Source organism: Larus michahellis, chromosome 2 (genome assembly GCF_964199755.1).
Source record: "Larus michahellis chromosome 2, bLarMic1.1, whole genome shotgun sequence".
Lineage (NCBI taxonomy): Eukaryota > Metazoa > Chordata > Aves > Charadriiformes > Laridae > Larus > Larus michahellis.
This window is the reverse complement of record NC_133897.1, coordinates 20,369,192-20,391,247: the sequence shown is the minus strand read 5'-3', so window position 1 is coordinate 20,391,247 and position 22,056 is coordinate 20,369,192. Positions and strand designations below refer to the sequence as shown.

At 42.4% G+C, this 22,056-nt stretch overlaps 1 protein-coding gene across 2 annotated transcripts in view; it reads left to right on the top strand.

Annotated features, from left to right (window-relative positions):
• Positions 1-12,772: 12,772 nt before the first annotated feature.
• KIAA1217 (KIAA1217 ortholog) overlaps positions 12,773-22,056 on the top strand; it is a 371,695-nt gene continuing 362,411 nt past the window's right edge. For both annotated transcript variants that reach the window (XM_074574454.1, XM_074574455.1), the window contains exon 1: positions 12,773-13,236. The gene's annotated coding sequence lies outside the window, so the exon portion shown is untranslated. The remainder of the gene's footprint in view (positions 13,237-22,056) is intronic.

Below are 22,056 nucleotides of genomic sequence, written 5' to 3'. Positions count from 1 at the left end.
CCTCTTCTCCCTGCCCTACGGGGGGTGGGGGAAGTGAGTGAACGGCTGCGTGGTCCTAGTTGCTGGCTGGGGTTAAACCACGACACACATAAATATGACCTTCTAGGACACTACTAGAAATACGTCCTTTCCAAATCCAAGGGTTAAATTCCATGCTTTGCTCCTAAAAAGTGTGCCTTGGGAGAAATGTAAGAAAACCCCTTTAGACCCCTTTGAAACATGTATCATCTTTTCCTGTTGGGGCTGGTGCAGGAGGTGAATAAGGGCAGAGGCAGGAACTGAAAGATGCTCCTGTCCTGTGGTAGATTTCATATAAGATGCTGCCAACGTGTCTTACATTTATCTCTGGCCAATGTTTTTGATATTTCTCGAGGACTTTGCAATTTACCTTGTTAATGTATCCATGCTATTTTTTAGTATAAGCAGAGTGGATCTCGAAGCAACAATGCTAATAATATTCAGCAGTTGCTTATTAAAATGTGTATAGCTTTGTTATCTGTTTGCAAAAGTAAGCAGGAACAGCTTGGTATGCACAAGTCTTAACGTAGAAAATTTCAAAAAGTCTTGACAGAGGCACTACATGGTAAAGTATAACAATGCATTACAAGGCATGTTTAAATGAGATGGAAATTGTTCATTTTTTTTTAAATTGCTGGATATCTTCCTGATAGGGAGCTCGATTCATGCCCAATAACATCAATAAAACCATAGTCATTGGCTTCATTGGAAGCATGCTCAAACTAATTATTTGCCACTGGTGTTACATCTGCAATTCATTTTGGACTTAATTTTCAGAGGTACTAAGCGCACTCCCACAACCCATTGATTTCAAATAACGCTTTGGGTGCCCAGCACCTCAAAAAATGAGGCTTCATTATCTACAAATTCAGCCAAATTGATAATCTGCATTGGAAATAATGGACTAAGCTACCAGAATCTGCAAATAAACTGGAAACACTGAATTAGTGAGTCTCCTGATGGTTGTGGAGAGGTGCCTTATCCAACCAGCCCCATCCATTTCTTCACCTTCTCTGATGACAGGCTGCCAGGCGTGGGCTGCTCTGCACAGCAGCAGCCTTCTGCTAAGGCACTTTCTGTCGCCTGAAAATATATTCAGCACTTGAAACTAGCCAATTATTAATAAACACCGGCACATCTCAGGGGTGGTATTCATCTTAGCACTATCCTTGTATAAATCTTTTTACTCTTTGTGTGACACATTCTCAAGATATTAACATTTTTATACAGCTGGAAAGAGAAAAAAATCCCTGAATTTCACTCTGTGAACTCAAATCCAAAAGTGGCCAGTGCAGAAACTGTATAAAATTGGATAATCTGATTACAGAAAGAGCTGGATGGGTAACGGAGTTGGCAATGGCATTCAGCTTTTACATAATTGGCTCAAATACACTCCAAGTCAGTAGGGTCAGTGAAGCTTTACTGCCTGAAAGTTGCTTTGCAAAACCTGTGAAATAAATTGCTCATCTGTCATGTTAGAGACGTTGCCCACCATAGGAAAACTACCAACATGCATAATGTTGGCTGATATCATGGAAAAATTGTCAGGATTTGAACCAGAGGCAGTAAAATAACAAATGGGGTTTCAGGTACTTACAGGAGCCTGGAAGATCTGGTGTCAAATGATGATTGGCCTCACTGCCCTGACTGAACAACAACTGAACAACACCTGTATAGGCAGCAATAGCTATGTGTGGTTTTGATTTATAACAAAAAGTAAAATTATATGTCAGCAAAAACTTGTGCATTTTTAATGAACTCTAGGTTGGAATAAATATTCCTTATTGTTAATGTCATAGACCCAGGTTCCATTTCCAACATCTCCAAATATTGCTGAATATTCTCCTAAAATGCACTTTGGCTAAACAATTTCTGTAAGAGCTTTAAATTCTGTGTTTTAAAATATGTATTAATCTATTGATATAACAAAATGAAGAAACGAGATGGAGGCTTAATAAGGAAAGCTGAAAAGACATGATGTTCAAAGCAAAGCCATATATGTTTTTCCTGGTTGTTCTGGTATACTAAGCCACGGAACAGAAAAAAACCAAGCCCATGTAACATTAATAAAAGTTAAACAGAGACAAGTTACCAAGTAAGGACAGAGAATAAGTGAGAAAAAGGGACAGAGACTGTCAAAATACAGCAACTTGCATCTTCAAGTTAAAACGAAAGCAAAGCTTTCACATGTGTACAGTTTCCCAAAATATTCTACAAGTGTAAAGAATTTGTCATTTTCTGCGCTTAATGTTGGGACAAAAGTGAGTTAAAAATGAGGTTTGATTTTCAGAGGTAAGTGCAGTAGAGATGTACAACTTTTCAATTTCTAATTGTTGGTTTGCTCCTCTTGTACAAAGAAAGGAAGCAAAATCCTTTGAATATTGAATATTCAGTTCTTCCTGCAGGATGTTTTCTGTCCTCACAGCTGCGAGGGAATCGCACACCAGAACCAGGTAAGCCTGACTGAAGCAGACTGCTCAGCAGGGAAGGCTCAGACATTGGGTCTTCTCTTCCAGTTGAGTGCTTGTATGCTACAGGATCATTTTCCCCTCTCTCTTGTGCTGTTTCTGTCCCGTGCACAGCGATGGAGAAAGTTTAGGCTGGATTCAACTTTGTCGCATGTCCCACAGAGTAAGAAATAGCATTCCCGGACCCACTGCTCCCCAGCGCACACAAGGATGAGACAGGGCTTTAGTTTCCACCAAAATCTGGGATGATGGTATTGAAAAACTGAAGGTATCCTATTGCCTGTAGCAGTTACAGCTCCGGTATCGAAGTTTTACACTAGTGATATCTATTAGGCACAGATCATTTTAATAGCAGTTGTCACCTATATGTAGCCGTTGCTTTCCTGTTTGTTACCTGCCTCATACCTTTAACAAAAGCTGTCTGTATTTATAAAAGTTCCTGCTGAGAAAGTCCTGCTTAGCCATGACATGAGTCTGGAGGGAATCTGTGCTTGGAAGAAATGTTTGCCTTACTGGCAATTCTCCTCAGACTAGGTAGTGGATAAGCAACAGGATTTGGGCAGATTAGGTTTTTTTGGGTTTGCTGTAAGAACATCACCTCCTGTTGTGTTATGTTTTTCCTTCCTTTCAATAGAAAAAGAAATATTTTTAGGGGAAAAAGTCACTGTGATAGTATCCACATGATTTAGCATCTTCCAAAGTCGTGAAGAAATACGATATTTGCACGATTTTTAGTAGTCCCATAAGAATGCTTGACTGAATTTGCAATGCATGGTATAGCCATGAATATCAGTCCGTGTCTGGAGAGGGTTTCAAACAGCCGAATGCTACCATAGACAACAGCAAGGTGAGTTTGCAATCAAAACAGCGGGACGGTGCCGTGAATTTTATCCTTTGCAAGACACTCCGTAAGGCAACAGAACATAAACAAGCAGACAAATAGTTATGTCTCTCTCCTTTGTATTAAGCTCCGTAGTACCCCTCGGAAGGCCCTGTAGCAAAGGATGATTGATGCATGGAACAGTGAATTTCATCCTGTACCCGGAGGACACGAGCAATTGCTGTGCCTTTGCTCTTCATTTTACGCAGCACACCATACTCTTTGCTTCATGCTTTTCAAGTCCTTGAGCATAATCAAAACAGTGCAGGCTGTCTGTAATCTGGAAGTAAAGGAGACAATTTAGAAAACATTTTTGCATATCCTTCCCCCCCTGATTTTTTTATTTGACCTCAGATTAGTTTTTCTTCTTCTTTAGGCAGCCAACATGTTGGCATCTAAAAACAAAGACTATACAGCTTAAGTAAGCCCCTTCAACAGGTATATGAAAGACAACACCACGTTCTCAGACTGGGAAGGGTGCTTGACTAGATGGCATCATTTAAAAAAATGTCTTGTTTGCCTGCAATAAAATATTAATTCAATATTTTGCATTAGCTGTTCTTATTTCCTTGTGCGCAGCATTCTTTCATACAATTCTGGTATATTCTAACAACTCTACAGACCTAAGAGGAAAAACATGCCTCTAAAAACTTCTTGCTAATGGAGTATTGAAATTACAAGTCAGTCGTCTTAAAACCACTGAGTTACAGCACTTTCCTGTTTGCTAAAAACACTGTTTACTTTTTCCAAATGGCTTTATCTTCCTCTTAGATTTTCCATTTTAGCCTGCTCCCCTGTGAAAATAAATAAATAAATACAATGATTTGGTGTGCCCAAAACCTGGATCTGCCTTAGCTGCCTCTGGGAAGCCTGCGCAACATTTCAGTAGTACCAGCCTTCAGATACATCATTGTGCTTTCAGTAGGATTGAGATCAGTGGTGCTTAAAGGATACCTATCTACGTTACAGCATTATTTATTTATCCATAGCAATTGTTGTATGGCAAAACAAATAAGGTGAGGCTTCAAAGACAGAAAAAAGCAGCCGTTCGTCAGCAGAGTTTGCCTTGAGAAACCTAGTAACCTCTACAGTTTAAAAAGAGCATAGCACATACACAGCGTTTCCATGAAACCATGTATGCGCAGGGGGCTATCCCAGATGGCAAAAGCTTTCCCAGTCTTGGCAAAATGATTTGGTTTGTCAGGTGACATGGTAGCCATTCCAAGGTAGCTGGGCAAGTGAAACTGCTGGAGTTTCTGGCAGCGGGAAAGGTTTCTTTCCATTCCCTCTGCCACAGCGTGCTGCTGCAGGTTTCAGCTGGAAAAAGTGTTTTATTTGAGTCCTGATAAAATTTTTATCAAGTAGTAAGTTTTAGAGTGGGTATTCTAAATGGTGGTGTTGTGGTTTAACTCCAGCTGGCAGCTAAGCACCACGCAGCCGCTCACTCACTCCCCCTCAGTGGGATGGGGGAGAGAGTCAAAAGGGTAAAAGTGATAAAACTCGTGGGTTGAGATAAAGACAGTTTAATAAGTGAAGTAAAACCCACACACAGAAGTAAATCAAAACAAGGAATTCATTCTCTGCTTCCCATCAGCAGGCAGGTGTTCAGCCATCTCCAAGAAAGCAGGGCTCCATCACGCATGACGGTTACTTGGGAAGACAAATGCCATAACTCTGAACTCCCCCTTCCTTCTTCTTCCCCCAGATTTATATGTTGAGCATGACATCATATGGTGTGGAATATCCCTTTGGTCAGTTGGGGTCAGCTGTCCCAGCTGTGTCCCCTCCCAGCTTTTTGTGCACCCCCAGCCCACCCGCTGGCAGGGTGGCGTGAGGAGCAGAAAAGGCCTTGACTCTGTGTAAGAACTGCTCAGGAATAACTGAAACACCTCTGTGTTATCAACACTGTTTCCAGCACAAATCCGAAACATAGCTCCATTCTAGCTACGATGAAGAAAATTAACTTTAACCCATCCAAAACCAGCACAGGTGGAAAACATGGTCTTTGTTGCAAGTTTACAACTGGTTGGTCGGTGGCTTTCTGATTTCAAATGGTGCGGTTTTGGGCTGGATGGTAACCAAACATGTCTGTGCAGTTGTCCAGGCATGACTAAATGCTGCATTTACTCGTATCTATGGATCAAAAATCCAATACAGACTAATACAAAATGCAGTGTAGTATTTTTGAGTGTGAGCCCTGCCTATGTAGTGTTTCCCCTTTAGCTCCAGGCATGAATAAAATTTAAGAGACATTTTCTGCTCAGAACCTTCTGAGCTACTTCAATGTGCTACTATTTGTTACGGATGTCTAATGTACATTTTTTAAGCGTTGAATCATATCATCACTGTCACCATTCAAAAGACAGCATGTCATCTTGGCTTTGTGCGTGAATTATGTAGAAACATAGTTTTAGTGCTTCATTTCCTATAGTAATCACATATGCGATCTTGACATACTTCATGTTTTCTTTAGCCTTTTGGAAATAACGATTCCTATAAACCAAGCTGATGTTGTCAGCATTCATAAACTATCCTGAAATATTGATCAGTAGTTCATCATTGAATATATAGAATGAAGCCCATGCCATTAGCCAGTTTTCCAGGAGTTTATTTTTCGGAAGTTCCAAATGTTGATTTCATGTTTTCATGATGGCTTTCCATCTTCAGATGTTTGCTGCACAGAGCGTTAGCTCAGTTACTTGAAATATAAACCAGAATACTCTATAAATCTAGAAATAAATGCATAAGACCACCATTTTATGCCTGATGTGTATGTCACAGGTTTCCATAAGTCAAAAAAGACAATACCAGTCTTGGCATTTTGTCACAGGTTCTTCTATTTTATTGGGAACTGCTTAATCATAAAGTAAGAGCAGCCATATCGGATGAGAGCAAAGCCCTGCCTCACTCAATATACTGTCTCTAACAGCTACCAGTGGCAGATTACTATGAATAAAGTAAGTAAACAAAAATGCAAGCAATTTCGGTCAGTTTAGGGACTTCTGTGCCAAACATTGCCTCCATGGCACTGTATTCAACAGCACTCCTTTGACATTGGTTGTAAAAAACTATCTAATCGATTTTTGCAAATGTTTATTTCAGGCTGAGTCAGATATTGCTTTATTGAGTGCTTCCATTTCTTTATTTTAAACTTGAAGTTGGATAATTTCAACTAGTAATTTATAGGTCTTGCATTATGAGAGGAAATGATGAATTCTTATTTTCCATTTCCATATTGTTCATTATTTTAATACCTTGGTTGTACTCTCACAGTTATCTCTTTTCCAAACTGGAGACTTCTAGTCATCTTAGTTTCTCTTCGCAAGGAAATTGTTTTATCCCCAGTCAGAAGTTTTTCTACCAGAGGCATAATTCCCTGTGAGACCCCTCCCTGTGGGATTCCTGTAGGGTCATTATTACAGCTCAGGCTCTAATAGGCTTCAAAATGTGTTAAGAACTATCTACAGCTTTACTTGGTACCTCTAAAATCAAACTATTAAAAATAAAATAGTTGAGTGATTTTAGCTTCCCACTAAAAGTCACCCGTGGCTAAAAAAACCATAGCTAAAAGACATGGCCCTTTTTCCAGGAGGAAATTCGGCAGCATAAATACGCATTCACGTGGTAGGTGGTTCTAGAACATTTCTTAATCCCTATTGTAGAGGTGAGGAGAAGGTGAGCTTCCTTTTTTGCATTGCTCTTCATAACCTTGTTTTATATGGAGTGTTTAGCTGTCCTTTCTTGGCAACAGGTGTATAAATGACAAACATGTAAAACAAACGTACACACAGAATTTCCTCTCTTTCTGGCATCTTGCCTACGCTGCAGAACAGTTGCTGGTCCATTGCTGCTGCAAAACCATGGCTGGCAATGCTTCAGCAGCATCTAACAAGCCTTTGTGCCAACAGTTGCTAGTGAAGACAAGGATACAGCATTTGTCCCCATCCTCTGATCTTCCCCAGGAAGAGTGACAACTAGGAGCTTTCATCACCCTACCAAAAATATTTGGTTGACTGTTCAACATATTCCTCTTATTACTTTTCTCCTCTCAGTTACACATTATGAACTTCCACTGAAGCCAGCAGCAGAACATCTGACTTAGCTGGGAAGAGAATTGAGAATATTTGGGTTGCCTTCCTGTTAATGCTGATGTGTCATTGCTCATTTCCATTTTATTGAAATGTTATGACTTTTGGCATTTTAATGTAATTTTCAGTGGACACAGTCCAGTACAGAGTTCAAACCTAAAACTTCTTTTTTTTTTATGTGAGCTTTTTTTTTCTAATATATTCTTCGATATATTTTATTCAAAACTAGATGATTCCAAGGTCATTGTGTTCTTGTAGCATCAGAAACCTAGTCTTCTGCAGCAATGCATAGAAAACATGCAAGTAAATTAAACTGTAGAGTGAGTGAGACTGAATTGTGAGGAAGGGCAGAAAATGGCCTTGCCCCACTTCAGTGCCAAAATGGGCAAAGGAGTAATCAATCAGGGGTGTTTTTGGCTTAAACAAAAACAAAGGAATACTTTAGGTGGGAGAAGGCAAAAAAAAGCTTTCAGTTCTTTGAGGGATCAAAGAAAACCATTTGGTGTTGAAACGATAGGGGCTATTTCCAGTAGAAGCAGAGAAAAATGCAGATTTGGGATTAGGTTCACAGGGGAGACCCAGGAGTCTGTGGCAAACACCCACATCAGAGATACTGATGACAATGGCACTAGAGCTGGAGATGCTCCCCTGACCCCACAGCCTGGACTCCACCTGTGTCCACTCAGCTGACACGTAAGACCCTTTGTTTAAAAACCCAGATCTGGGCACTTGCAACAGACTTGACCTTGTGTTTTCCAGCAGTTCGTGGAGCTGCCCGGGAAAGTGCTGGTGCTCCAGAATACCTCGCAGCTCAGGGAAAAGCCACCTTGGGAAAAGCTGCTGCACAGGAGACCAATTAGCTGGATCTTGCCTGTCTTGCCCTGGGTGTGGACACTCAAACAGTTGATTTTCATAGGAATTTAATTATTTTTGAGACTTCTGTCTTGCTTAAAACCTTGTTGAAAATGGCTGAGTGCTCCGATACATACTATTACAAAACTCTATGGTACTCTCTGATAAACGTTTTGTGGGCATTTCCTTAATTTTTCTAAAAACCTCTTTTTTTCCCTGCTGCTTGTAGTTTCGAGGAGGATTGTGTGCACCAAGAGGGCGGAGAATGTTGCCGGGATGAGACCGTGTCTTACGGTATTCCCTTCTTTTTAAATGCAGAAAGTTCTGAAGGACAGTTTTTCTGCAGAGCTCCCTGCTTGAAGATCTGAATCAAATCCAGGAAAATATAAAGTCTAAAGATCGTTCCACAAGAAAGAAATGAAAACAAGTGCATGCTATAACCACGGAAAATGTAAAAGACTAAATGAATTCCTCATTGACGTGGATGCCAGGTCATGCTGCAAGGGGGATGAATTTGGCTCGGATGCCGAGCTGCAAGTTCGCAGCCTCCCCGGGGGTTTGGTTCTGTTGCAGTGGCTCTGTGTTGCTGTGAACGGCGCTTTCTGGGAACTGCGCCTTCCCTAAGTAATTCTGCAGCAGCGCAATCCTATATTTAATCAATTCAGGTATCTCGAAATACTTCATTGCCCAGCGTGAGCACCACTGCACAGACGCGGAGACGAGGTGAATGTACTTGGTCCCCATTCACAAAGGTTAGATATTCCTTTGTAGAAGAACAGAAGGTGGGGAGCAAATGAAAGAAAGAATGAAAATAGAGATTTTTCTTTCCTTTTGTAAAGTGAAAACATTTTTGCTAAGTTGTGATTGTTTGTTTTGTTTTGTTTTTTAATACTCCCCATCTCTACTTGACTCTTGGAAAACAAAAAGGATTATTTAGGTATGTTGTATTTAGGCTGAACAGTTTTAGATGTAACGGTAACTTAAAGCAACCTCATGTTTGTCTCAGGACGACAACAGAGCAATAAAATCAGTGAATGCAGAAGTTTTATGGATATCAAGTCTACAGCAATTCCTTTCATTTCTCGTGGTGTGATCGAGAATGAGAACTTTCTTATAAATGGGATACTTGGTGAAACACAACACATTCTCACAAGAACCCCGTCACAATACCAAATATTTTAAAGATGTAGATCTTCATCTTAAAATGGAGTATCTCCAGCTGACTCAACATTTTGCTTTCTGCTTTCCATTTGTGAACAGCTGCGTATCAGTACCTTGCAGTTTGTGACCGTTACAGAAGCTGTATACAACAGCTAACAAAGATATCACATAATTAACTTTACATGAAGAAAAATGCTGAAAAGTGATTGCTTTTGAAAAATCCCACTAAATAGGGAGGATGGTATACTTTTAGCATTTCTAAGGCCCTTATTCTGCCTGTAGGAAAAATTGTTTACTTCAATAGGAGTACATGAAAAATTAGTACGTGTCTGCAGATGGAGATGCACAATTTTAATGTAAGGTATTGATTCACAAGAATCTAGTGAAGACTGGGCATATGTTTTCTTAAGGTCATCTTAAATTGATTAACAATGTATTTGAATTAACCTCAGACAGGGATTTATTTGTTCAGTGCAGTTTCCATTGGTGTAAATAAGTTGTTACATGCTTACAAGGCTTCGGGCTGTAACCTGCTCGTGAGGCCAACACAGATGGGGGGTCTTGGTCCTGTGCTAAACCTGATGGACATCACTGGGATTTTCCTATAAAATGAGGTAGTTTGCCCTATACAGATCACTGTGTAGGACTAGGACTTTCAGTTGCCCCATTTGTCAAGGCTCAAGGAGAATCCTGCGAAGAGCAGGAGACCTTGACTCTGCCGGTGTTGGTGAGAGGTCATCCTAGGACCTCTGCGGGTGCTGTGAAGCCATAGCTCCACAGCAGGACCTCTTCATGCAGCACGTGGCAGTGTATAGCTGGGCGCTTGCAGGGCAGCATCTTCCTTTCAGTCCCTCACAGCTTCCTTCTTCCCTTTCTGGAAAGAAATGATACAGATTTAGTCTCAGCTGGACTGAGTAGCTTCCTTTGAAAACGCTGAGGTAGATCATTTCAGCTGCTTTTGAACGAAACCATCTGAAACATTGCTAAATGCAAAGGCACATTTTTTTCCCAGTTTATTATAATGATACTGTTAATATTATGATTGTACCCATTACAAAAGTTTCCTTTAAGGTTATCCCAGTTTGAAGCAATCACCATCTTGATAGCTGTATAAAAGCACACGCTACTGTAGGAACTTACAGCCCAAGAGGCATTAAAAGTAATGATAATAAACAAGCCCTTAGGATTACTTTAAGTGAAAAATTCAAAGCTGGAAAAATGTAGCTAACATTATGATCATGAACTAAGCTACTATTATTGTAGGTATTGTATTTTACATAAGGGCACATAGGGCATAAAGGTACTTATTTTTATTTCTGGCGTGTAAAGTCAAATGTCATTCAAAAATTACTCCTTTCACAAGTATCTTCAGTGGAGCGGCAATAATTTGCACTAACGCTTGGGAAACCCAATCTCAACTCATTAATTTTGCAATTTAGCCAGAAATGGGCAGATTTAACAAGAAAGGGCAAAACTCCATTAAAATAGCCTGGCTTCAGGACACCAGCATTAAATTGTATTGAACACCTTTTGCTGCTAGTGCTTAGCGCTGTTGAGAAGAAGAACAAAACCTCAATAAATTAACGCACCATAACAACAAATGCTTTTACAAAAAACACAGTTCATACAATGGGTTTTCGGGACTGTGCTCAGTTCATCATTTGAGGCAACGCTTGGCGTCTCTGGAACCGTTGTACGGGCTGCTGAATCAGAGGCACCGGCCCTGCATCCAGCACCATTACAGAACTTCTGTATGGTCTTGGGCAAATCATTTCACCTTTCTGTGCTTCTGTTTCCCTTGCCATCTCTTGCCTGTCTTATCTGCTTAGTCTGGACTGTAAATCTCCAAGACCAGCATTCTTTCTCTGTGCGTACGGTCAGTGGAAAGCCCAACTGAGTCTCAGTTGAGCTGCACCCCCTGTGCATTGCTATAACACAAATAGAAGTACTACCTCTTACCACAAGCGTAAATGCAGTGCATCATACTAAGCAAAACCAAAGTCCTAGTAATAGGATCTCCCTCTAAAGCATCGACTCTAAAATCTCAAAGAGATGGGCAAACTGCCAATTAGTTATTTACTTATATTAGCAAGCATGACGTTCGGAAGAATATACATTAATGATGTTTTCTTGCATCTCTACCTCATGTTTAAGTAGGATTATTCACCTTCATAGCTGCTCTTTTTTTTTCTCCAGCACGCTATGCAGACAAAGCTATAGGATTCACGATAGAAGGGTCAAGCTCAGACTGTCCAGTTTCCAGACAGAAGTGCCAGCTGGTTGGGAACAGGAGGTGCAGAAAAGCAGAAACCAAAATTGTGTTACTATCTGATTCCTTTTTAAAGATCACCTGCAAGATAAAACCACCCCCCTCCATCAAAACACCCCAAGGCAAACTTATGCCTCTGTAATCAGGGGTTTTAAGTGCCACCTGTTTTGAGCTTTCTCACTCTCACCTCTAAAATTTCTCAGATAAGCAAAACATACTAAGATGGAAGCTGTTGCAGCAGGTATTGCGAGTTTGGGAACCTCCTATCAGTGTGGTTGTATGCTACCCAGCATCAAAAGTAATTTTTACAGGGGGAAAAAACAAATAAAAAAGGATGAATTTAGTGTATTTCATTCATATACATTTTTTCTGTCTTAAGAGACCCTGTTTGGTTGTGTTTTTTTAAACACATATGCAGTTATAGAAAGTTTCTATCATTTCTTATCCTCATTTTCTAGAGGGATTACAGAGTTAACTGCATCCAAGATTAGCTTCTTATTTCAGGGCTCCCTGTGCGTTCAGAGCCTTGCTTAAAATATCTTTCACAGCTCAATTAGAGCATAAAAGCCCAGTTTGTCCAAACAGGTCTACTAATGCAATGGTGCCACAGAAGAAGCCAGTCCCCTCCTCCCCGTAGGGATATATTCTGATGGAAACCACTCAAGCCAGCAAACATTTGTCTGCCCTTAAAAAGGATGGAGGAAGGTTCCAGGTGCTGGGGTACAGGCTGACGCTCTGTTAGCAAACCTCTCCACCTGGCCGTGGCAGGAGCCCCCTTTCCCGGTGTGGAGCCAGCCGGAGCAGTGCGAGGGAGTTAAAATTAAGCACGTGTAGGGCTGGTTTTGGAGGTCTGAGTCACAGGAGCGACACGAGCAAAGTGCTCTGCTTTGCTTGATGCAGCTATCAGGATGCCTAATAAATATTTATAGCCCCTCACCGCGGAGGTGATTGACGGCACGGGGGCAATCCTTACCCAGCAGCTGCAGGCGAGCAGCCGCTTTGGGGAAAGGATCGCGGGGGGAGGCGTACGCGCAGCGGGGCCACGCTGCCTCCGCGCCCGCGGAGGGGCTTGGGACGGCTTTCGGCACCCAGGAGGTCCTTCCTTCCCACCTTGCCTTCCCCTCTAGGGGTGGCGGGCACCCCCAGGGCAGGGCTCCCGCCCCATCCCCTAGCGGGACGAGCGGCCGCTGGGCTGCGCGGCGCTGCGCAGGGCTGCGCGGCCCGGCCCGGCCCGCCCCGCCGGCCCGGCTCCCCCCGCGGGGCGGGGAGGGCGCTGCCGCAGTGACTGCAGTCCCGCGGAGAGCTGCGGAGCCGCCCGCCCCTCCGCAGCCGGGCTGCCTGCAGGTGAAGTGAAAGTCGTCGGGGAGAGGGAGGAGGAGGAGGAGGAGGAAGAGGCGCGCAGACCGCCCTGCGCGCTGCAGACCGCGGAGGCGCCGCGCCGCCCCCCGGCTCTCAGCGGCCGCCGCATCCCAGCGCTCCCCTCCGCTCTGCTCCGCGCAAGTGAGTGGTACCCAAAGTTTGCTTTCCCGGGGTAGGGTGACCTTGGGGGGCAGGTGGGGCTGAGGGGGGCGGGGGTCGGCGCTGTGGGGCTGCGGCCCACCCCACCCCCCGCGCCCCCGACGGCGCTGCCTTCGCCGCCGCCTCCCGGGACCCTCGGCAAACTCGGGGAGGCGAAGGGCAGGCGGGCGCCCCGGCCCCGGGGGGAGCGGTGCGGGCGCCCGGGCGGCGGGGGAGGCACCGGCAGCCTCCGGCGGGGGGGGGGGGGTGGCAAGGCGGGTGGCTTAGCGCTGACCGCTCACGGGTGGTCTCCGGCGTCCGGCCTGGGGGGGTTCGGTTGCCCCGCATCCTTCGGCTGGTCGGGCTGTCCCAGTGCGTACCTCTGCTTGTCTTCTGCTTGTGAGTAAACTTATAAATATGTCAAAGTTAGAAGTTACATGTTGTTGAGCATAGAGTACCACAAAAATGACTTTTCTCCCCGAAATATGAAGGGGGTGTGTATTGCGTGTGTTGACTGTAGTTAGAAGCTTTCCAGAACAGAATTACTGTGCTCTTTGCTGGAGAAAAAAATAAATCCTTTAAGAATGTGCAATACGAGTCGGAAGCTTTTCCTTTGAGCCCTAAGGATGAAAGCGGGGCTCTCCAGGCATCTCCAGTGCAGGGTCCCCAAACCTCAGCTTGCTGTCCTGCTCGCAGGGACCGAGAGAGGGTGGAAGATGCTGAGGGGGGTGCTTTGTGTGTGTCTTTGCCCATGTGTCTGCCCTGAGCTATGATCTGCTGTCAGCCAAGGGCCAACTTTTTCTGCTGCTTCTGGTGTTACAGCAAAACTATTGTTAACTTCAAGAATAGCAGAATTTGGCTTGCCCAGGTTTTGGCGAAGTTCAGCCTCTGCATGCAGTATTGGTGGGCACAGTGATGTAAGTTTCTCACTTTTAGTGCTTTATTTTTATGCTGCTGTTTAAAATCAGGCATTCTTAATTCACTTTGGTTTCTTGTTCTTTCCCCGTCCTGACACCTTCAAAATACTCATTTGGAGCTCTGCGGATGAGCATTGCGTACTGCCAGGGAAATCACCAGCTGATCGTTTGAGTTGCCCAGAAAGGCTACAAGGGCTATAGCTTTTTCTTATTGTGAAAGCATAGTTAGACTATTAGACAAAGTATTGCATAATATCAAACATTAAGATGTAAACTTGGAGACTCTTAATTAATAGACTTCCCATGAGTTAGAGATGAAAACCAAAGCCGTATTTATTTATTATCTTTTCTTCTGACCTTGTGAACTGTGTAAAGCAAAGTGCGGTGAGTATGCAGCGTGTAGAAATCTGTATCATCTAGCTCTCAAAGAATGACGTCTTTCTACAGTCACCAAGCTAGAAGATATCTGACTGAATATAACAACTTTTTCTTTTTTCTTAACTGTATGTTTACCAAGAAACAGAACCCAACCTCGAATTCCTTTGATAACACCCAAACTAATGCATGCAGGAAGTTCTGTGTGCACAGCTGGTCTCGTTGTATGCACAGGGTGCAGCGTTAATAGCGCACAACTCTTTCTGCAGCTAGAAACTAGCTCTGACTTCATACCGCGCGTACCTGGAGCTCTGACTGATGTGCACAGGCCCAAAGATTGTATATAATGTCATAGTTCAGGCGTCCGGGTTTTAGAGAACCTTTATGCACAGATCACTGCAAAATTAGAGGAGGAGATTTAGTACTGAGCATTTTTAATGCTTCTGTGCCTGGAACTATATGGTGTTTTTTCCTGTATGGCAGACAAATTATTCTAAAACTGTTTTGACAATTTGCTATAGTTCAGGCTGGCTATGTTTTCTAAAGCATTCAACGTACAACAATAAAACTGCCATTGAAGAAAACTACTGCATTTAGTTACTTCACTTTCTGGAATATGCTCCCCCCCTCCATAAAAGCATTGCCTTTGTATTCCTATTCATCATGGGCTTTGTGGTGGGGGTTTTGTTTATGTGCGGGTTTTTGTTTGTTTTGGTTTTTTGGGTTGGTTTTTTTGTGTGTGCGGTTTTTTGTGTTTGTATCTTTTTGGTTTTTTTTAAAACAAAATGTTCTGAATGGCTAATTCATTAGCCATGTTCTGAATGGCTAATTTGCTGTCTATCGGCTTTTGATATTTGAAATAGAAATCTCCTGTTTATGTTTACTGCTTTGTGATAAATTACTGTCCTGTTACTCCACATGTGTAGCTTTTGGTTTAGGCTGTAGAAAGAGGTGGGAGAAGATAGCTTGCCTTTTCTTCTGACATATTCCTAAGGAAGCCAGTACTCTGGCATGGCAGAATTGTGTCCTGAGAGAATAAATTAATTTCCCTTCATTGAAGGTTAAAGCTTGGCAGCTCTCTAGTGTGGAGCCTTGTGTAATAGCTGCTGTCCGGGCAGGGGTTTTGTTGGGGCGAGGATGACGTCTAGGCTGCTGTTGGTAATAGTTTGGATTTTGTAAGGTTGCCCGTAGTTGAACGGCTCTCTTGTGTTTGACATTTGCTGTGACCTCTTGCTGGAAGCAAAAGGAGACAGTTAATGATTTTGAAGCTCGTCTTTTGCGCAGAGTTGAAAATGAGGATGTTTAGTTCTAGTTCCTTTTCTAACCCTCACCCATGGTTGAATATTCACTTTTTTGATATTCTGTTGCATTCCTGTGACAGTTGGGATGTTTACATACCTATGGAAAAATTTATCCATGTACTGAGAACCGAAGTGCTTGCAGGTTGTTTTATAGATACAGAAGTTTAAAGACAAGACTGGCTTGTTTTTATAATCATTATCTAAATTAATCAGTTAGTGTTTACAGAGGACTATTAGAAGTTAAGTTACAAGCAGTGAAGAAAGCAATGCAGAGAAGGTAGACTATGGGTGGCAAATGTGGGACTAAGAAAGAGGACAATGCAATGAAGCAAGAAGCAGGGGACACGAGGGAACTGAAGAAATAACTGGGAAAGTGGGGTGGAAGTAATGTTAGCTGGCAGGGAAAGAGGAAAAACGTGGACTTTCTTTCTCTATTTGACCCATCACTTATATCAAGTTGTAATGCGTTAACAATCTGACGGAGGACGAAAGGTTAGTTGTACTTACCATTCCTTATGCTCATCCTGCATTTGACATTGTTGTGGTGGGCAGAAGCTCAAGCCTGTAGAGAGGAACTGTACTGGAGACCCAACTTAGTGATCTTCTCCAGCAGGGGCACTGAAACTGGCAACCTGAGCATTCAAAGGGCAGTTGGTGGTAGCTGCTTTCCCTCATAAATAGCCTGGCTGGCATGTAAATTGCTGACCTGGGGGTGAAGCCCTTTCCAGTCTATTGCAATTATTTGGGCCTTTAAGCCTCTTCCAAAACAGCGCTTTCCAGCCCAGCACCGCTGATTCTTTAATTCTGTAAAAAAAAAAAAAAAAAAAAAAAAAAAATTGCTTTTCCTTGAACATGTTGTACTGTGGTGCAAAGGGACGTTCTTCTGTCATACCAGACATCTAAATCCTTCTGAGTGAAAAAGGTGAGGTCCTTGGTCTCGATCCAGTGCAGACTTGCACATAATGCTTGACATTAAGTTTATCTGTAAGTCTCTCTAGATTTGTGTCTGTAGATGTAGATTCACTAAAGATGTCTGGGGACTTGTATACAGAGTTTATATATATGCCAAACTACTCTTTTTTTTTTTTCTTTTTATTTTCTTTGACACAATTGAATAATAGCGTTTCTTCCATTTTTCATTTAATATAAGCTGGAATTGGCTATATTCTTGAATGCCTCAGAATTCGTTAAATAACGGAATGGTAGTTTTCCAAGCCGGCATGAAATGAAATAACTCCAAACATGTATACAAAAATCAAGGAAAACGCTGAGATATTTGCTGCTAACACTGAGGTATGCTGCCAGATCTTGGAGTAATAATGTTATTTGTGCCAGGGCAGTGGGTTGTGCCAGGAGAAGAAACAGGTTTTGTGGCAGGGACAAAATGGATTGGGACAGTGCAGTGGTCCCTCCAGAAATACACCTTGCTGGTAAAGGCTTACTTTTTTTGATTAAGGGGATATTAAGATGATCATTTGTCTCTTGGGGGGAAGGGGAGCAAACCCTCCTTTAGCTCCCCCCTGGAAACCTCTTGGGAAATCCTTCACTGACTCCTTGGAGTATCTCCAAATCACTTGATACAGTGTTTGAGTTTGTGCAATTTAATGGTAAGTCTGCAAAATCTTATGGACCGTTGGTGTTTGGTTGTGGTTTTTTTGGGGTTGTTTTTTTTTTTATACAGCGTAGCTTTTGTGTTTGTTACTGTATAGTTTTTTTTTCCCTTGTATCTCTTCCTTCCTCTTCTAGTGTTCTGCATCTTTCTACTTTAGGCCCTAACTGCCCCTTTCTAAAGTGCAGTTTGTGGATGTGTGTGGATTTATTTTTTTTTTCTTTTTATGCAGTATAGACTAAAATCCATTTGTAATTCTTATGAGATGCACGGCAAGCTGTTACTTTTCTATGTCCCTTCTTTGAGCACGGTGAGAAACAAAATGGTGCCTCTTTGGAAGGCAGTAGCAGTTTGGTTGAGAGCGTCACAGGATGGTTGAGGTTGGTAGGGATCTCTGGAGGTTTGTTCAACCTCCTTGCTCGAGCTCACCTTGTTCAGCCTCACCTTGTTCAACCTCCCTGCTCAGGCAGGCTCACCTGGTTGTCCGGGTGGCTTTTGAGCATCTCCAAGGATGGAGACTCTGGACCCTCTCTGAGCACCCTGTGCCAGTACTCAGTCAGTGTTGCTAAAAAAGATGTGGGTTTCTCTAAGGTGGAATTTTAGAGGAGTCCTTGCAAGCTTTGTGATTGTGGGTGAGTGTTTGATGAAGGATGCAACTTAAAACAAACAAAAAACCACCACAACAAAAGACTTCTGGGGTTTTGCTTATTGCTGAGATGCTATATATGTGTCTGTGCTGCTCAAATTAATAAAAATTGGCATTTTACTCTTCAGCTTGCCTACCTGTTGCTTCCCTTTCATTCAGTCTTCTTGTGATCTGTATCCCAAAAGAGGGTTTCAATGTTTCTTGTGCTCATGCTGGTTTCCTTTACAAGGATGGAGCAGGAAGCTCTGCTTGCGCTACTGGCTAAAGGACCCCTTGACTCTGAAAGAGTGCAACTTAGTCTTGGCAGATTTAGGAGGCTTGGACAACACGCATCCCAACATACATGCATCCCTCCTGCTCCTTTTTCCCCTAGGTGTGATGTTAGGGCTGACCCAGCTGACGCTGGTGTGTGCTCCATCTGTCTGTTGCCCCATCTGGATATGCATTTCAAACAAACCTCTCTCTAGCTGGAGTCCCAAGTCTCAGAGGAGATTTTCTGGGGAACAAACAAAATATATATGTGTTTATTAATTTGCAGCTTCTGATGCGTTCATAGAATTTCAAAAGTCTTACAGGCTGTGAAATGCATTGCTGCATGACTAACATTGCTTCCTAATTCTGTACTTTCCCGAGAATTCATTGAACCTATATTCCATAAATCCAGTCTTGCTGCATAACTTGGGTATAATGTATGGCGTAATATGCAAGACTGCTTATAATTAGGCATTTACTAATTGTTTTAGAAACTAATTGTGTATAGCTTTTCAACCTAGGAAGGTTTTTAACAGTGGAATGTGGCAGTATTAACTTTTCCTCATCATTGGTGTGCTGTTTCCTGTTTAAACCAACTTTTTCTTGCAGCATTGCATAAAAAAGAATAATAGAAGATCCTCTACAAGGATGTCAGGGTTCAGGATTACGTTGCTGTTGGATATTGGGATGCCAATGGGGAAAAGCTACAGGGTTCTCTTGGAGTCACATAGAAGGTGGAATGTCAAGGTAGTTAAGACTGAGTATCGCTTTAGTAACAACGAGTCCTACCTTGGAAACTGCATCCGTCTGGTGACAGTCTAAATTCTGCAATTAGGAAATATTTTCTATACTTTATTGCTATGACTTTGTATGGAGGTTACATGGAAATGTTTGCTGGAGGAAGTTTTGTAGAATTATTTGTCTTAATTTTGAAATCCGTAGGGATGGATTACTGGTATTTGTTACTTAGCCATGGAGGATGCAATTAGTACTTTGGCTGAACATGTATTATGCATCTAGTGAAGAAACGCTTTCCGTTGTAACATTCATTCTGATAAACCATATTTTGTATGGGTAATCCTCTTTTAACATAATTGGAACATGGAGCTAATACTTAAACATCTTCACTTTAAAGACTGATGGAACAGTTGTAGTATGCTAGCGTAATATCAAATAAAATTGGAGAGAAGTGCAAAGGAGTCGTGTATTATAAGCATGACTGTAAGATTTTTGTACTTTGTCCAGTCCCATTTCTAGCAGTCTCGTACGTGGTGGTATAGTCATTATAAAGACTTTAATTGACTAAGAGCTTGCCAGCTTGCATTTGCCAACTATGCTGAAATCCTGGCCAAACTTTTCAAGAGCATGCAGTAATCTGCAGTTGGCCGAGAACAGCGGATATAAATAGATGATATGGTGCTGAATTACAATTGATTATTGAAATTCAGCTGGTATGTAATAGATAGTCATAAAAAGGCAACATTGTTTCCCTAAATGCGACTTTAACTGAATGCAGTCTTTTTTTTTTATTTAGCAAAGTTAATGTTTATCACAAAATCTAGCTTATAGTTTCATGACTCTTTGCAAACAAAAATCTTTTTCTGTTCTTAAAAAAAAAAAGAGTTGTGGTCTAATATCTGGTTGGTTTCCAGTAGGAACAGTTCATTATTTTATTTGGGGTTAAGCAAAAGTTGGATGAAGACAGTAATTTATATGTAAATTGTTTTTTAAGCATCTTGCTTCAGAAATCATACTGGAGAACAGTGGTATCTAGCTGAGAGTATTTTCAAAATTATTTGCCTTACCTCTTCACAGTAATAAAGAATGTTTTGGGCAAGATTGGGACTTTAAAAATGGTAAAATACAGTGTCTTATTCATGGAATCAGTTTTTACTAATCTGTGTTTAACTCCATAATAGTACCTCCCAGAGGCTAGAATAACATCAAGGTCCAATTGCATGATGTATTGTAAGGACTCATAGGATAAAACAGGCTGGAAGGGACCTCAGAAGATCTCCGGAGCAGCCTCCTGCTCACAGCAGGGACAGCTGTGGTATCAGATCAGGTTGCTCAGGGCTTGATCAGTCATGGCTTGAAAAACTCCAAGGATGGAGCCTGCACAACCTCTCAGGGCAAACTGTGCTTCTGCTTGATTGTCCTCACAGTGAAAACAGCTTTACGGGTTTCTCCAGCCGGTGTGGTTGGTGCGTGCTTCTGTGTTAGATCTTGCCTTCCTTGTTTGTGTTGCCTAACAGGAGGTTTTGCAATTTGATTTTAGAAGCAGAGGGTCGGTTCCCTGCCTTAGGTGTTTCATCTATGTGCTTGGGCTGTTTCTTTTGTTGGGTGCCTCAGAACCCAAGCTAAAACCCGCTTCCTGGGGCAGGAGGTGCAGACAACGAGAAAATGCTAAGTGTGGGTTATATTTGACATCCTGTCTCTGTGGAACTTCGGTATCTGAGGCAATGCCAAATATTGGGTGTGCGAGAAGTCCAAAGTCTAGCATTTGTGAAGTGTGTGAGGCTGAGAGCAGGACCTAGTTCCTGAAGCTTTGTTGCTTTGTGTTGCACAGCTAGAAAAGCCAACATTTAGTTGTTGACTTACCTCTGCTCCTCTGAAACCTGGGGCCTGATTATGAATAGTTTGGGTCACTTTAGGTCAAAGACAAGCAGGTTTGTTGGAAGCACTTCCAGCAGCGTTTCGAGTTAGCCTGTATGTTGCTGCCTTCAAAGTAGCAGCTCTTCTGTAGCAGGTGTCGTAAGAGTGGTGATTTAAGGAATTACTACGCTTCAGCCCCCAGTTAGCACTTCCAGTATCACTTCCCATGAAAACGGGGAAGACATTCAGCAGTTCCTCAGCCTAGGTAGGTTTAAACCCCCATCTCCTGTACCCTAGTATTTTAAGTTATTGAGGGCTGTTTATGTGCCTTCTGCTGAAACTCTGCAGCTGGACGAACGAACTTTAACATTCAAGGGGGCAGGAAAACATAAAGTTATTTCCTTTTTAGTGTGATGGCAATGATGAGAAAATGGACCGATGAGTGCTAATGCCACTGAGCTGGAGTTCACTGCCGGCAGATGCAGTCTCTCGGGCTTTATCTGTGTTACTGTGCAGTTTCTAACTGCTGCTGTATTCACGAACGGTACTAATGACGGATACGTCAGCTGCTAGCATGCTAACAGGCATCATTAACTATCCCCAAAGCAGGTAAATGACGCAGCTGGTGAAAAGGCAGGGGTTGCACGCAGCCTCGTGTCTGAGCTTCTCTTTCAGCTCTATTGCATGGAGCTCATTGAGGCAAAACTTGAGGGCAAAAGCTTGGAGGCAGAGGAGTGGAAGTGTACGAGACGCTTCCTTTTGAGGTTTGCTTTAATGTTAACAGAGCACCAGCACGCACTGGAATTGTTTGACTGGAGTTGTGCTTTTTCGGTGTCTAACAGCCCATGACCATTTATTAGTTTTTGATGTTATTATTGAAATTGCAATATGACATCTACAAGTTTCTAAATGATGCAACAAGCACATTAATTCTATTTTAACTTTATTTTAAGTTAAAGTGGATTCCCAACATATGAGATATGTTTCTTCTGTGTCTACCTGAAAAAGGTCACTGTTCCTTTCTTCCTTACTGGTAGGTGCAGTAAGGAAGAACACTCTCTCTTTCTCTCTCTCTCTCTCTCTTTCTCTCTCTCTCTCTCTTTCTCTCTCTCTCTCTCTTTCTCTCTC